The sequence below is a fragment of the Epargyreus clarus genome, unplaced genomic scaffold (assembly GCF_041222505.1).
Source record: "Epargyreus clarus isolate Ecla_fem2 unplaced genomic scaffold, WU_Ecla_fem_2.2 ptg000006l, whole genome shotgun sequence".
Taxonomy (NCBI): Eukaryota; Metazoa; Arthropoda; class Insecta; order Lepidoptera; family Hesperiidae; genus Epargyreus; species Epargyreus clarus.
This window is the reverse complement of record NW_027332214.1, coordinates 10377773-10393449: the sequence shown is the minus strand read 5'-3', so window position 1 is coordinate 10393449 and position 15677 is coordinate 10377773. Positions and strand designations below refer to the sequence as shown.

Below are 15677 nucleotides of genomic sequence, written 5' to 3'. Positions count from 1 at the left end.
TAGCCTAGTAGTTGAAACGCTCTCAACCGGTGGGACTGAGATTCATGTCCCCAGAAACCTCAGATTTTACAAAGATATAGAGATTAGAAATTAATGATTCCTTGCTTTAACGGTGAAGAAAGCATAGTGGAGGAACCAACACGCCAAAAAAATTAAAAAAGAAGTCCATACCATTTGTCAACTCGCACTGACACTGGCAGTCGAAGTGGACCACGACTTAATCTTAGTCTGGGCGGAAACCCGTTTCCAGTAGTGGGATAGTAATGGGTTGATTATAATAACGCACACAGTTATACGCAATTTAAATACAAAAATGCCTTAAATTATCCAATCAGAGCAGGGATGACGCCGGCCACAATTACCAGGCAATTATGAGCTAATGGCGGTATTCGCAATCACCATAAAGCTCCAGGGATGGCGTGACGCTGACTGAGTGCTATTCAATTATACGATTAGCCGATGAGTTGAGGACTCTTAGACCACTCACAAAGTTGACCTAATTAGTTCTATGTAATAATATTAATCTCTATTAATTCTATACTAAGAAACATTATAAAATCTTCATTAGGTATCTTGAATGATACATTAAGTTAAACTCTGTTATCAAAATTAATGAGATTGCAAATTTTTGGAAACCAACTATAGCTGTTAAGAAGAATGAAAATATTAAATATTAAATAATAATGATATGTTATTTGGCGAATTTCAAGTGCAAGGTAACAAAAACAATTTAAATTAAAAATATCATTATAGGAACAGCACTTTTTCTTTCTAAATTCAAAGGAGTGGTAAAGTAGAGACACTTAGGTATACAAGGCGTTTATATTATTGTAAGAACAGTGTCATTATGTTCTTGAGTGAAAGGAGTGGTAAGGTAGACACAATACAAGGCGTGTCAAATTAGACTTCAGGAGTGGTAACGGATCTGTAGCCATCAGGTTCAACTTCATTCCGATTTGAGATTAAACAGAGCTGGCCTCAACAGAGTAATTCATATCAGGTGGATTACACGCTTGTTTACTTCAATTTAAAAAACGAACAGTCTCCCAAATTACAGTAATAATATTACAAATATCTCCAGCAATTATGGCGATTGCATTGTAATAACCTTAATTACATACACAAAGTGTGCAGTACGCTTTAATACATTCCCAGCGTGACAATGGATGTGGATAGAACACATTGTTATGCAGATTGTTGGTTGCCGACGCACACTTTAATAAATTAACACACGAACCGACGATACAGTCGCACGACCAAAGTAATTTTGGTGGCTCGTATAGGTGGTTCATTAAGACTACGGATTTGGTCCATTTATAAACAAACGTTGGTTGTACGACCGTGTATTTAAGCTGAACACGGCGAACACAGTCCATGCACATTTTCATTAATCAGTAATGAACAACCACAGTCGTACAACCAAGAACGTTTTCATCGTGTAGTGTAGGCTAATTTCTAAAGAAACTTTGGTTGGAAAGTCGTGTAGCTATTTGGTTTACACAAAAAAAGGATATCAATACCATTATCTGTATCATAGCGTTAAAAAGTGCATAGATACTATTATCGAAATACGAATAAGCTTTTCATGATATAATATGGATATGCGATCAATTAAAACGTTTTTTATCTAATATCAGACCACTTAAATTGGTTATAGAACCCATGGGTGGCCGTTCCCATCTACCATCATGCACTGCAAACTCATTCGCTATTTCAAAACAAATAAAAAGTATTAAGTGATACGATGTTTGATGTATCACATATGATGTATCATACGTCGTATCAGTTTATACTTTCAAAGAACAAAACCAACTGTCCAATTTGAAAGTTAACATCTTCAAATACCTACATATAAGTGCGAATAACATTCCTTTCCGTCCATAAAACATTTCTAAGAAATGGAGCGCATGACATCGCAGATTAAGTACAGATATGCACTTCCATTGAATATTAGCACCATTGTGTGTCTCGTATGGCTCATATTATCCGTCAAGTTACAATAAGACCCATTAACCATTCAGTAATGGATGGGTATAAATTGCTCTTAAAATGTAGCTATTTCTTTTTACATGTTTTTTTTTATTAGCTTGACTTGTATCTATCTATGTATGTATGTAACGGAATCTTTGAACTCGATTTTTATCCATGTTGAACGGTCCGATTAATTTCAAATTTTGAACTATTATCAAGAACCGATGACAATACACGATTTTAGTAATTTTGTCCCATACTCCTCATCAGTATCGTCAGGAATTAGGATTAACGACTTTTGCGATTTTAGCGTGGTTTTTAGTTTTTTAACTATAATTATTTATTTCGGATCTGTACTCTAGACTGATAATAAATAAAACCGCACTAACCGCAGTGGACATTTGTAACCATTTAAAATTCAAAAGCTTACTAACTACACAACATACTGAATAAATGATTAATTGTTTTGTGGTTTTCAATTTGATTGGGCACTTCAGTGTAACAATTTAATGAGGTACTTGTAATATTTGCTTTTATTTACAAACAATAATTAATAAAATTATAATAAACACATATGGGGCAAACTGTTGTACTAAAATAAATAAATAACGCTAATTAATAAAACTTTTTTTAACACGCTTTTATTAGCTTCAGACGTATGTATGTTGGTATGTTAGTATGTAACGGAATCTTTCAACATGATTTTAACCCCCTTCAAAACGTCGGATTAACTCGAAATTTGGCATACTTATTAAGGACCAATGACAATTCAATATTTTAAACATTAATAGTTTTGTACCATTGTCCTTATCAACATCCTCTGGATTAACGATGTTCGCGGCGAGATTTTTTCAAACACCTTCAGCAAAGTTCATCGCAACTTTAGATTGCAAATAATTATTGCTATTTAGTTTCAATAGGCGTAACTTTTATATCGTGATTTTTAGTTTAGAAAATAATAATGTTATTTCCCTATAACTCAAATGTTCTGAAACATATCTAAAATGCGCTCTTGTAGAATGATTTTTAGGATTCCGTACTCAAAGGTTAAAACGAAACCCTCTGCGGTCTTTTCGTCTGTCGTTGGGCTTTATCTCTTAAATCGTACTAGATAGACACTTGATTTTTTTACAAACGATGAATAATGGTGGTCGCTATAACGAGAAATACTAAAAATTAATAAATAATTATAGTTCAAAAAACTAAAAAACACGCTTTTATGATAAAATCAACTAAAAAGTAGAAAATAATTTTCAATCTAAGAATCAATTAAGGAACAGTAAAAAATAGTATAATTGTGGAAAAAGTGTGGGGTGCTCCATTTATCAGGTTCGAAAAGCACCTTACCAAACCTTACTTACCAAATACCTTTTAGTTTTTCAAATCGGGTAAATTGAAAAATTGCTCATGAAGATGACTTCAATTAACTATTTCCGAAAACCCCACGACCAGAAAAGTTTATAAATAATCGTGAAAATTATTAAATTTGCTCTTTAAGATAGAGCTGTTGTAAGGCAAAAAATACTTCTATACTTGTACGTACGTGTACGAGGTGTACAACGTTTGTTTCAATTCCAAAATAATATAATATTAAACTCTTTGTTTCTCTTTTGCAACTTTTCAAAATCAACATTGCATGCGGTACAAAGTTTAAGCCGCAAATTAAAACTTGTTCACGTTCAAATCTCAAGACGTACTTATTCTATTTTTGGCTTACTTTGCCTTATATATATCGTGAACTTTAAGCCACAGGGCCGTATACAAAATATGCCTATTTTCCTAAAAATGCTGACACAAAAAATACATTTTTTTTTGCGTCAAAGTTTATTACATTATTTTCTTAATAATTAATAGGTAAACCTATTATTATGTTATCCATTGAGAGATTATGTATTTAAAAAATTTTGAACGAATGACTTATTTTCTAATAATAAAACAAAAAATGCAATTTTTGTTTATACACCCTATGGTTTGAAGCCGAGATATAACAAATAATACCCTTTATATTACCAGTTTAATTAAGATTGTCGCACCATGTTGCTCTTGAATAACATTAGCTTGAATCTTGCAATAAATGTAGGAGACAAAGGAATTTAATCCAGAGGATAGACAACAACGACTTGTGTACATCGTAACCAATTTACAGTGTTAAACGACATGGGCGCAATCAGGTGTTGGATGGGTGACCACTAGTGGGTAAATTTCATATTACTTTTCATATTACTAAGCTGTTACTTTTGAAGTCGTCAAACCTCGTCGAAGGCTTTATAAGTGGTTTAAACATATACGACACGGATTAGACGTAAACCTATACTTTTAACCATTAATCGGCACTGGAGCAGCGTGGTCGAGTACGCACAAGACCTCCGTCAGTTATTGAGAAACACACCTATTCACATAAGAGGCTCGCAGGCATTTACAAATTCAAATCTCATTAAGTCACGGATCTCCTCTCGGAGTGGTGTCCACTTTGCTGGCCAAAATATTAAAAAATACTCAGGTGTAAGTTTCTTCACGATATTTTTGTCTATTCTATTATACTATACTAATTTCTAATAAACACATAACTTTGAAAAAACAAATGTCTTGGATTCGAACCTTGGGCCAGATTGAAAGACACTTTCCAACGACTACGCCACTGCTTCGGCGTTAATACGATGGATATAACAAAGATGTACAGAGATAGCTCACTGCCTTTAATAACAGAGTCTCTTTGGAGCACAATATTTCATCTACTGGTGCAATGGAGCGAATGTTTAATCCCTCGCTTAAAGAATAGCGTCTAAAAATAAATGATCTTTCAAGCAAGATCTAGGGGCAGCGTTGTCAGCGTTTTAGAAAGGGTTCTCAGAAAAAACAATGTCTCAAGCTCGTAAATGTGTCGCAGTAAATGGTGGTATTTAGGACTGATGTTACGTCTGTGGAATGAGTCTCACCAAGAATAAACGTGAAAGGGTTTTTTTAGTGCGTAAAGAGAGAAAATAAGTGGATGCTAAGTTTTCAACGCAATTCAAGTTTGTTATCTTAAGTGATAATTGGTGTACAGTACGGTAGAATCGTTAAATAGATTTTCGACACTTGCCCAAAATTACATTTTGCAATGGTCATATTTGCATTGTATAAAAATACAATGGTGCAATGCATCCACTATGAACCATTGGTAGCAAATATATGTCTAGCAGCTTTATATTGCATATTTTTGGAAAAGATAAAAATTTAGTTTAATTTTAATATTCTGTAAGTGTATTTTGTAATTTGTAAATTATCTCAAGAAATAAAGTGTAATCCAATTTCAAAAGTACTTTTTTCTGCACGTACTATTTTAACTTCATTTGATATTTATTACTTTAAAAATTATACCTATAATAAAACTATAAAAAGGTCGAATACAACATAAGAAAATCTAGCGCCTTTGTTGAAATGAAGAGAGGGTAGACAACGCGCGAGCGCCCCAGAAAAAAGCCGTTCTTGAAATGTGTCAGCTCTATGAGTGTTTTTTGTATTACTAACGACGTTTCCTTTTTAATTGTATGGTGAAGAAATAAAAAAAATCAAGGTATTACAGGATTATTGCTGGGCTTAGGCCTCTTTTCAGAATTTATACAGCAATACATACTGATTACATGTATTAATGGAATTTACATGTCGTTCATAATCTTAAAGAGAAACAACTGGAGCTACCTAGCTCATATAGCTATACAACACACGGGGACAAACTTTGAACTTAATTGCATTTAGAGCCTTGAACATACATTATAACTCAGCTTACCCGAAACACAAACACAACAGCTTTTACTAATAAAATGTTTAAAGACGATACACGAATATGTAGCGATCTTCTTCAATACTGATATTAAAACATTGAAATAAACATGAATAAAACGAAAACACGCAGCTAATTTTGCTGACATTCGTGAATAACACTCGAGACGAAGCATTAACAGCAACAAACTCAAACAAAAATCTCACCAATTTTTAAATAAAATATATAGTACGAAAAATAAAGAAACATAAAATACCCACCTTAGAAAATCTCGCGCCTTACTCGTTATATCTTGAGTTTACGACGAGACCGGGGACACTGAGCCGGCCTCAAAACAAAGCCTTTCTTCAAATGTGTCGCTGTGAGTGGCATTTCGTTCAAACTATTTTTTATATAAGCCCTGTTTTTTATAACCCTGAAAAATACAGATGCGGTGAAGCCCATAGACTCAGATTTTTTCGCCACGCTAATGAGGTTTAAATTTCTGTGAAAGTATTTATTTGGTTATTTTTCTGACTAAGGTTACATTTTTTAGCATACATAAATAACACTCGAGACGAAGCAGTGACAGCAACAAAATCACCAATTTCAAATAGAAAAACGAACATAAAGAGACATAGAATACCCCGCCTTAGAAAATCTCGCGCCTTACTTATTATATCTTGAGTTTACGACGAGAACGGAGACACTGATCCGGCCTCAAAACAAAGCCCTTCTCCAAATGTGTCGCTGTGAGTGGCATTTCGTTCAAACTATGTTTTTATATATAACCCTGGAAAACAGAGAAGCGGTAAAGCCCATGGAGTTAGATATTTTCGCTACGCTAGTGAAGCCCAAATCTCCGTGAAAGTATTTTTTGGTTATTTTTCTGACTAACGTTGTATTTTGTTAGCACACAATTAACACTCGAGACCATGGATATATTATCCTACTGACGTACGCTAGTATAATATATCTATGCCCCAGACGAAGCAGTAACAGCAACAATCTCAAACAAAAATATCACTAATTTCAAAAATAGAAAAGATAGAACGAAAATAAAGACACATAGAATACCCACCTTAGAAAATCTCGCGCCTTAGTTATTATATCTTGAGTTTACGACGAGACCGGGGACACTGAGCCGGCCTCAAAACAAAGCCCTTCTTCAAATATGTCGCTGTGAGTGGCATTTCGTTCAAACTATGTTTTTATATAACCCTGGAAAATAGAGTTGCGGTGAAACCCAAATCTCTGTTAAAGTATTTTTGGTTATTTTTCTAACCAAGGTTATATTTTCATCAAAGTGCTAGACGAATATAAAACCAAAGGTCGTAAGATTTTCTATCATAATTAAAGACATATATTCTTTGTATTGTATAAATATAAATGTATTTTCTTTTATATATAAATTTCTTCTTCTTCGTTTCTTGTATAAAAAATCACTTCACAATATTTGTTTAAACAAAACTTGAAATGTATTGAATAGATCGACTTGAAAATTTTAAGCACCATTGCATGTCTATATAAGAAATTATGTAATCATTGTTATCCTGAAATTCGCACAGGAGTGAGAAATTCTGTAATAATTAACTTTAAGCAAGTTATGCTGTAAGTACCACGGCTCTATTATGTACGTATGTATGTAGCTATGGAATAGGTTAGATTTTATGCACGGAAGTCCTTTAAAATCCTTAAATTATATTGTCTGATCCTGAGGAAGATACTCATAACTCATAACTTTGTGCGCTCGAAGCAATCTTAATAGCTATTTATAATAATGGGCAATTTATATTAAACGGGCTTGTTAAATATTCAAGAAATGTATACAGACACGCCTATCGATTTCTATTGTAAACATCTTGTAATTTATTTAAAGTTCGCTCGTAAATGTCAAAGGATATTTAGACAATGCACGACGGCCTGTGAGGGAATAATAAACGTTTTCCAACCATTACAACACAATTTGCATTTTGAACACTTTACAAATTGAGAATTTTGATTAAAGTCTCTTTCGATATGATAACTAAATGGTTTGTTAATAACGTTTAAATTCAAATTTCTAAGAGTTATTTTTTGAACGAAAATATCACGATATTCTTATATTGGCTGAAGATTGCATGACCATGGAATCTTCCATCGTAACTTGTGCAGATTGGAACCAATCTACAGTTTAGCATCGTTGCATTCGATCCAGAGAAAATTGGTTGTCTGCAAGTGGCTAAATTACGTGAGTGTAGTGAAACACAAAAAGGGATGCATATACCTATTAACTAAAGAAACAGTGCAATTACATCCATACCTAGTGACTGTCTTTCATAACTTAGGAGATTTATCTACAAGGTAATATGAGACGTTTAAACTTAGCTCTCAAGAATAGTATCGTGTCTACAATCGATTCTAGTAAGACTCTTGTTTTATTTGAAATTGGCTACACATATTCATGGGTGTCATCGATCAATCAGATGGTAAGTATACCCGTATTCTCGTATGTACAAAATACATTTCCAACGGAATAAATACCACTCCATTAAACCACTCTACATATATAATAATTGGTATAAAAACAAAAAAACATAACAGAACCGATTAAAAATAAATGCCTATAAAAAAGGGAGGTGCTGCAGCTTAAGTCACTCCCAAAATTTAGACGAATCCACCATCACCACATATAATGTTAAAATCCGTCAAGTTGGCCTAACAACATACATACGCTCGAAGCACACGACACCACAGCTTGGTAAAAATGTGGTCCAGTTTTCCTTTGCCGTAGCAAAAAATATAAAAGTTAAAACTATTGATCCAATTTGATCCAATTACCAAAGCGACCCGTTAGGTACCTTTTAAACTGTTTCAGTTTACACAATCTGATATAGCTCCAATTACTTACGGACTTGCAAAGACCACGTAACAACGTGACCAGTTTATTCTCAGACTTATATACTTAGAATAGGTTCCGTTATTGTGATTGTGTATTAGATAAAAGGATTTGCAAATCTGAAGCGCTTCAAAGAAGTTCTACGGGTAGTTAAGGCGATTAATTCAAAGACATTGTTCGTGATTATTAAATTAAATTGATATTGGAAGTGGACGACAATGAAACTGATGACGTGATTTGGGCTTTCGATCCCGGAGGTGCGAGTAACATCACAAGCTCATTAGAACTGATTAGATCATTGATTTACTGCAATAATAAAAAAAATACAAAGGACTCTATGTGCCTGTAATTTTTTCAAAATTTTCTCCAACAATGTGATGGACCTTATTTTTTCGCATTCCATGAGGATTTGTCCGCCGATAAAAAACAATCAGTAAATGACATAGACATACACTTAACCTGTATTTTTAACATAAACTTAGCATAATCATTTCAGATTCATGTTCAATAAATGATATGTCATATTATGTTCATAATTTTTGGATTCTGTTACAAAATATATGAAAATCTGCCCATAAACCAAAACTTCGGTTAAAAAACACTCGTACAATCCGTCTAGATTACTCGGCAAATGACTATCATCATCTGTGAAGCGAGCTTGAGTAAAACCGTTTCTTTGAAGGGCTTATCGTAAAAAGCTACGTTCGAGGTAAATCCTGTGGGATTAATACAGGCAACAGAGAGCACTTAACGCCCGGTTCGGTCTACCTAATCGCCGATAGGTATTTTAAAAGTATTTTCTTGGTGTTAATTACTTTAGGTTATTTACCGTGCTGAAGATATAAATGGGGTTTGAAGAAAAGGAAACGTATTAAAGATAGAGATAGCCATCACCGCGACTATTCATTAGCGAACCTATATCTAAATATATATAACTCAAAGGTGACTGACTGACATAGTGATCTATCAACGCATAGCCCAAACCACTGCACGGATCGGGCTAAGATTTGGCATGCAGGTAGATGTTATGACGTAGGCATCCGCTAAGAAAGGAATTTGATCAATTCTACCCCCAAGGGGATAAAATAGGGGATGAAAATATTACTTTGTAACGCGAGCGAAGCCGCGGGCAAAAGCTCGATACACATATATATCATATTATAACGTTATTAAAATTATTAATTACCTTCTTTGAATAGGCTGTAGTTGCCTAAAAAAAATGTAGTCTGAAAAAAACTGTACAGGCTAACCACAAACTCCAAAACCGATATGAGGGACAAGTACAAAATCAGTACATTATCATTAACAAATAAAAGAACTTGTAAGAATAATTGCTCAAATAAGCAAAAAATGTCCTTTATAATCTGATCGTACAAATATTTGCCATTTCCCGGTTCATTAACATTTCATATTGCCGTGCTCTACACACCGGCATTCTAGAGTGGGTGCGCCTTTCAATAGTTGACAAGTGCCCTCATACCTGAGATTTTCCTTAACCCTGAATTGATTAAACCAGGCAATTGCGATGAAAACAAGGCTGAATTTTACGTCGAATTTAGTGGTTCTAATTTAAATTGAAGATAATTGAAATTCATACAATACAAAGAGCTAATGTACTTAGCAAAAAACTCACAGAATTAGAAATCACAAGTATTACATTTTAGAACGTAATTAATTTAAACCTAATTGTTTCTAATCTAGGTCAAAGTAGGTCAAAAATCGACCCTATCATGCGTGCCTTGGTCAATTATACTAAGAGCCCTACTTTACAATAATTAAAGTTTTTATAATGGGTTTTCAACAATTAAAATAAAACAGCTTATTGATGGGCCTTAAAACATGTAATTGTTTACAGACCTCATTATAATAATATTCAAAGTAGCCCAAATATTATTAATAACGAGTTTTTGCCCGCGGCTTCGCTTGCGTTTAAAAGAAAATAATATAACATACTAACATACATAAAACTGAAAATTCGTACCTTCAACTTTGCTAAAGATCATCACTTGATCAAATGCATAGTTTACGATTCAATCCTTACTAATATCGATTAAAACCATAGATGTTTTGGGTCCAAAAGGTCGATTCTCCGATTAATCGATCTTAGATCGCCATCCCTAGTTCCCGTGGGATATCCGGGATACAAACTATCCTATGTCCTTTCTCGGGTCTCACACTAACATTATACAAAATTTCATTAAAATCGGTTCAGACAGAGACAACCAGACAGACAGACAGAGTTACTTCCGGGTTTATAATATTAGTAAGGAAGTAAGGATGATTATTTCCTTAGAGACTAAATAGATTATCAGATTGTTGTCGGTAAATGAGCGCATAATTTTAAAATAAAGTCGCTTTAAGATAGCATACTTTCCGCTAAAGAAAATTGTCCACAAAAGACAATATTTAAAGCAACTTCCAAGCAACGAGTTTCAAGAATGAATAACTAAGTTTTGATCATCTTAAAAGTTCCAAAGTAACGCTTGTCAAACAATATCGTAACAACTCTAGCTAATTCCTCTCGCGTTAATAATTACTTAATTGAAAGACGGCCGGTAATTAAACGTAATTACGTAATAGTGTTTGTCCGTGAAAGTAAGAACAAAGGCCTTCTTAAATTCTTTTCTCGCTTTTCCTTAGTCAAATGCTTCAGATTTGTGTTTAAGTTTTCAATTTAAATCTTTATTGGTTTCTGATTTTGAGTAAGGTTATGTGAATATTAATTACTATTTAATAATCAGTTTAATGAAAACACATGGTAATGTCTATACGATTCTTTTTTGCACAGCAAAGCAATAAGTAAACGTACAGTACATCTGACGTTAGCCGTGAATCGTGATGAATAACGGCCAATAGTTCTGTAATCAAAGCTACATCGCATCATTATAGTATTGCTTCCTTACCACAGTCTTCAAACTCAAACAAACCCTAAATTGCCACTTCTGAAATGAGTCACGAGTTTTAGACTTACGTATTGCATATAGGTATCACTCTTAGTTTTTTTTTTATCTAAGATCGAGTGATATTCATGAACTAACATTTTAACACAATGAACAGCCCGTTTCATTTCGAAAGAAATTTTAGTGTCAACAGTGATCATGAACGATATGACAGTGATGATGATGACTTTTATCGCCTTATAAGGCCTTCGACAAAGTTTAACATCTGCTATCTGACGAAAACACCCGGGATCGATGGATTAACGTGATCTCGGAAGTACGGAAACACGCATAAAATTTAGGCACAAGCGATCACTCACTAAGCCTCTAACCGCGTCTGAATTTGCTTAACTTTGTAGGTCGGTTACGATAAGCCTCGAGGGTGTGCATGCACCTAATGTTTTCAATCAATCAACGTTCAATCAGAAATCATAATGATAAACTGAAAAATGCACAGAGTTTTAAAAAGTTAAATTCACATTAGAACGCCTAACCTGACGCGCGTCACGCGTGTCTACGTCACACGCATGTTCTGCAGACACTCAATAATTAACTCGCTGCAATTTCTTCGCGACCAGTATACGTGTGCGTATAAAACGATAGCATGCAAGTGACACGCATGCTGGTGGGACACGCTCGACAAGAAAAGCGCCTTTAAAATTGTATGAGTGTATCTTTCTATATTACGTCCTAAAATTAAAAGTCAGCTCAATATCTCGATTTTATGCAACTATTTACTCTTTATAAATTATTGATATTCCTTTGTCTCTGCATCTAGCGAAGATTATCTAAAAGCATAGCCAATAATACGAAAAGCAATAAGACATCTGGAGTTCAATCCTTTTAAGAAAATGTAATGTTACCTCTAACTCAGTGAGTCCTATAGTAGACGTATTTACAACGAAAAGCCATTTATGATACTGCTAAAACGATACTATTTTCGATATTCTTCGCTTAATTACGGCTTTTTACCCCACTATGGAGAGTAATGTATTTTAAGTGTAGGTATGTCTTATTCTTTGGCAGCCCCTGCTGTCCAGTTTGACGGTTTTAGCATATAAGGTGTCATTTGATTCTTTATTTCCTTTTTCAATGAATAATTTTGAAGCAGTACGTTTTTTATAGTTTTTTTTTTATTTCTTGGACAAACCACTTGACTCATCGTAAAATAATACGCAACTAAAGAGTAAAGCTTTATGTATATAGTTACTCCTTTGTTAATTGTTACTTTCTGTTCCTAATACACTACATTTTTGGATTCACGATCGCTTTTCGCCACAAGTCGATACTATACTATTAAGTACTATATTTTTAAGTAAACTACAACTAAGCGTAACGCGCTTGTATTTCACCGTTGATGGTGTGACAATGTCCTTAATCCGTGTAACCCTATAATTTCGGTCGTTCAAAAGCCTGCCCATTTACCTCTTATCGGAAGCTAAATATAAATCATAAGCTTAATTAACTTGTGCTGAACCTTTGTTTATAAAAGAACCTATTTTCTTGCACATTAATTAAGCTTTAATGGGAAAACGAAAACCATTTTCCGAGATCAGATATATTTTTAAGGATTTTGTTTTTGTTCAAACATTACTTCGTTAAACATTGTTATAATGCCCAAATTCGTTAACATTGAGTTCAAAAAGTTAACAAAGAAATACTACCATACACTTAATTCTCTGAAAATTATGTTTGTTAAAATTGTATGCCTGTTAAACAAATAATAATAAAATATGATTAACTACTACTAGATTTCCTAACGCTTTTTAAATAAAAAACAGTAATTAGAGGTTTCTATTTTCAAGTAATTGATTTCATCCTTCGCTTCGGATATTAAAACGTAATCGTTCATTAATTAAAATTAATCACAATCGTTACTCACTTTAAAGTAATGAAATAAATCGGACACGTTAATAAAGCAGCAGGCGTGACCGCATCGCGATAAAGAATCGCACTCTATCTTGCTCGCCAGACGTAACTTTCACATTTTTTACGTAGGCAGTGAAATGTCTGCCAACACTGGTTATTTATACTTATTAACAACACACCGCGGGGAACAAACAACAATTTCTAATACGACCATTCATAAAACAAACAAAACAATTGCGCGCCAACAAAACAAAAGTGCAACGCACCTCGAGAAAAGCAGGTACCGCTCCAGATTTGCTCGTGTTATCCTGATTATCCTCAAAACACTGATCAGTCACTCAATTCCACACTTGGCACTTTCGAAGCTGTCACTCACGGTTTCGCGCCGATCGGAGGTTTCTCCGGCACGTGTTACTCGTTAGAACGCCTGGCACAGACTGGCCGCCTGATCGTGGAACAACCTCAGCGTCGCCGGCGAGTTCGAAACAAGGCCATGCAAAACGCTGCTCCCATTTCCCACCAGTGGAAAGTGTTCGCATCCGTGTATCGGACAGGTGTGGGAGAAAGCACCCAAAAACTGATACCTCTGACTCATTCGAGATGATTCGCCTCTAACCGAACCAACGTGTTGAGGAAAGTGACCGGACCGGTTCCGGCGCCGAATATGTTTGTTGAAATGGAAAGGTCCCCGAATTTGGGCCGATCTTCGGATATAAACATCTCGTGAAATCACAACACACTTATCTTCGGATTATTTTCCGTAAACTAGGACAATGCACGAGTGTTCCTAGTCACAATTTCAAGTAAAATTAAGCGAGCAAACTCAACTACCCGTGAACAGAAAATGACAAACATAAGTAATAGTAAAAATAATAACATAAGTAATAGTAATGGAAAAGCATGTCATAACTCAATGAAATTTTAATGTCCTTGCATTTCACAAGGAAGTGATCTGACGAGCGAAAACAATTTCTATTTTTATAACCTCGGTAAAGTCTTGTTTTGAAAGATCTGATATAATCTGCCCAATAGCTTTTCAGTGCAGCTCATCTGAAGGTAAGGACAAACATCTTGTATAAGTGTATCTCCCTCATAACGCCCGTGAAACCAGAACACAGCAGCGGTTGACACCCTCATTATAAGACAGAAATAGTAGGCGGTAGCAAACCACGGTGGTAGCAACCTACGGTAGCAAACCACGAAGATTTATACTACCTTCATAGTATACCACCATACCCACTGAAGTACGAACGAACTTCATAAGTCGACGAACTTTGTTTTATCTAGATATATAGAAATATATAATGTATACCTTTGTACCATGTGTACTGTGAACCATCATACCATGAGAGTTGCAGAAAATGAAGGTCCTTTTGTGTTTAAATATAATAAATTGTGAAGTCTGTGTGATCGTTAATGTGCGTTTAATGGCGAATAATTTAAACCGTAACACAAAAGACTAAATGTCCCTGGGCGTCCATATAAATGGCGTCGGCTTCATAATTCTTTTAACTAGCTGGAAACTGGGAATGAAGCCATAAAGCAGAGTAATTGTTAGCCAGATGACAGTAAAAAGCTAAATCCCGTCTGCGTTTTAAGAAAATAATATCTCTGAAGGCTTTCTCAAATTAAAATAAAGCAACGCTCTGAAGATCGTAAAAAATGGATTACTTAGTATTGTCACCGAAGTCAAGTTTGTCAAGGTCTCAATTTACGTCGTAAACATCGTCAAATAAACTTTATTTTACAATAAATAATAATTAATTGCAATAAACGGTTTATACAGATCAAATCAAATCTTTATCTGATCACGTAAGGAAAACTTTGTTTGCTAATACAATCTGCCATATCACAATCTTTCGATAAAATTGCATCAAACAAACAAAAAGTAAATAATAATACAGTAGAACCCCACTGCTGGGCATACGTCTCCTCTCACAATAAGAAGTATGAATAAATGCTTATGAGACATTTATGAACTAAGGCTATGTTTTCTTTCATCAAAAAAGAATTTAAATCCTGTACTTAATTATTAAGAATCAAAATTTACACCACAACACTATTCTATTACACTAGCATAAAAAAATTAAGATTAAAATGCATAATAAACATTTAATTTACTTTTTAAAATACAACAAGCTAGATAAAATAACATATTCATGGTTCAAGTAACTTTGTGTGCTCAACGACGAAACCTAATCTTATTGAGACGCTTCTAAACTTACCTAAGAATTTAAGTGTTTTATTTAACGTACACGTTGTGTGGGTGAATTCTCGA

The 15677-nt window shown here is 34.3% G+C and overlaps 1 protein-coding gene across 1 annotated transcript in view; it reads right to left on the bottom strand.

The window, feature by feature from the left end:
- The window catches only part of LOC140742943 (uncharacterized), a 122623-nt gene extending 108651 nt beyond the window's left edge, over positions 1–13972 (bottom strand). Inside the window, exon 1 of the mRNA XM_073074026.1 lies at positions 13666–13972. The gene's annotated coding sequence lies outside the window, so the exon portion shown is untranslated. The remainder of the gene's footprint in view (positions 1–13665) is intronic.
- Between the last annotated feature and the right edge of the window lie 1705 nt (positions 13973–15677).